A 2305-nucleotide genomic window follows, 5' to 3' on the forward strand; every position below is an offset into this window, starting at 1 on the left:
CATCCTTTCCGTTACAGTGGTCGATCTCTAACAGGAGCACCAAACCAAACCAAAAATACAACAGCCAAAAAATGTATGAAATGCCAGCTTAAAGCGAGAATCCATTATGCCCAAGTGTTTTCGCTGCCCTCTGCTATGGGTGCACCCGGGCCCCACGCACTTTCCTAGAACCGCCCCTGAAAGTTTCTAAAAGAGAAGGGCCCCTTCCGTCCCCATCACACTTGATGGACCAGGACACACGGCCCCCTTACACGGGGCGCTGTGTGCTCAGAGAGGCAACTAGTGTGGTGGAGGGCGCCTGCAGTCCGGAGGGTAGGCAACCCGCCGCACGGCCACGTGCCTGCGTGGCCTACGCTGCGCCTCCCCCTTGCTCCAGAGCTGTACCGGGCCGGGGCGGGCGGCTAGGGGCGCTGGCAGCGGTCGGGCGGGCGCCGCCGCCCCCCGGCCCCGCTAGGACCCCGCCGCGAGCGCGGATGGGCCACCAGGCCAGGGCTGGCAGAGACGCTCCGCACCGCCGCCCGCACGCCCACCAGGCTGCTGCTGCCCACCGGCCCACCCCAGGCCCCGCGCCCCCGCCGCCGAGCCGCTCAGGCCGCTCTCACGCCGCGCCGCCGCCGCACACCAAGCATATCCAGCTCATATCCGCTCGTACCCGGGACATATCAGGCATCCATATCCACTCGACGCGGCGGATGACAACGTGAGGACCCGGCGCGCGCACGAGCCGCAGGTAAGACGCCCCGCCGAGGACGCCGCCGACACCACGACGTCGTCGCCGTGCTTCACCAGACTTTCTGGAGTCCTCCCCGCCGACGAGTTCCCGCTGCGGGTAGCGCGCCCTCCGCTGGCGGCAATAATCGCCCGCTTAACGGGAGAGCTGCTCTGGGCGACGATTTAAATAATTGCCGCGGGGTTCAGGCTTGGCCGGGAGGAGAGCGGTGCTCTCCTCGGCCGCCCCCCCCCCCTCCCCCGGTCCCTTGGGGCCCACGTCGAACTGCGCAGGTTTCAGAATTTAATTTCCTCTCCGGCTTCGCTGTTAGCGAAGAAAGATAAAAAAATTGCATCCGTGCTCCTTTTTTGCATATTTCGTTGCGGTTCCAAATCCCCCCCAAAAGAATAAGAATGTACGTAGTCCGTTCCTCGTCCTCGCATCGTTTCCAAAAGTACGAAACGCCCCCCCCCCCCCTCAGTTTACTCGCGCCTCCTGCTCCGTGTCCATTACTCCAATCTGCGTCGACACGTGCCTCGAGGCAGTGTAGGCCTCTCGCTGGGCCGCCCTCTGCGCCCCCGGCGCCCCCCATCCCCACCCAGCCCGCAGACTTTTATATCGCAATCAGTCGAACTGGTCGCAAGGGGGCCCCGGCCCGGTGTAGCCGCTGCTGCTGGGGGTGGAGGAGGAGGAGGTGCCGACGGGCTGGTCCAACGGCAGGTCCACACCCCGAGGTGGGAGGGGTTCGCTCACTGGGGACGTATTTTATCTTTATGGGGGAGCGCGCGCGCGTCTCTTTCCTTGGGGGTACAACGCCGAGGGGATCCATTTGAGGGAAGTGTTTTCCTCACCGGACTACTACTCGGTCGTCGCCGTGAGTAATAACTTTCGAATCGCCCGTGACGGCTGGGAATTAGTCAGCGCGCCACGCGACGGGGACTAATCCCTCCTCCGCCCCGTCTCGGCGGGAGAGCAACCATTTTGTCAACAGTGCGGAAGACGACACGGCTCGGCGGCACACCGCTGCTTCGAGGAGGAGGAAGACGCACGCACCACCTTGTTAGGGGAGGATCATAATTTGCAGCCCCCGCGCGCACCCGAAAGTCCTTCTCCTCCACGACGCCGGTTAGCGTTCTGTTTCGCTGTGTAGGGTACGATCTGGACCGGCAAATGGCCGCCGCGGAGGGTGGACGGACGGGCCCCGCCGAGGCCGGATAGAACGCTGGGGAATGCCTCGCTCAGCAATTAGGGGCCGCGCAAACGACCAGGTGGTGCGGGGCTGAGGGAGAAATCTGGGGCAGTCTGAAGGAACGGGGCGCGCAATCGTTTGTGTGCCTACGGCAGAAAAAGGAGGAAAAAGTGGCCATAAAAACCACATTATAGAAAACTTTATAGGATACAACGCCCCCGATCCGATTGGTCAGATTCCCGATTCCACTCTGGTTGAGCCGCTGCTGCTGGAGGCGCCGCTGCTGGAGCCGCAAGCCCGCTATCGCGTCCGTTCACTTGGTTCACTGTTGTGCCTCGCCGAGTGCCGTATCAGTACCGCCGACCCCGGCCGCCCCCAGCCGCCCCCGGCCGCCCCCGGCCGCCCCC

General features: G+C 63.8%; 1 protein-coding gene across 3 annotated transcripts in view; it reads left to right on the plus strand.

The window, feature by feature from the left end:
- The first annotated feature begins 502 nt into the window (after positions 1 to 502).
- The window catches only part of LOC113203386 (sodium-dependent neutral amino acid transporter B(0)AT3), a 36869-nt gene continuing 35066 nt past the window's right edge, over positions 503 to 2305 (plus strand). For all 3 annotated transcript variants that reach the window (XM_052272059.1, XM_052272058.1, XM_052272060.1), the window contains exon 1: positions 503 to 730. The gene's annotated coding sequence lies outside the window, so the exon portion shown is untranslated. The remainder of the gene's footprint in view (positions 731 to 2305) is intronic.

Source organism: Frankliniella occidentalis, unplaced genomic scaffold, assembly GCF_000697945.3.
Source record: "Frankliniella occidentalis isolate FOCC.00 unplaced genomic scaffold, Focc_3.1 Scaffold185, whole genome shotgun sequence".
NCBI lineage: Eukaryota > Metazoa > Arthropoda > Insecta > Thysanoptera > Thripidae > Frankliniella > Frankliniella occidentalis.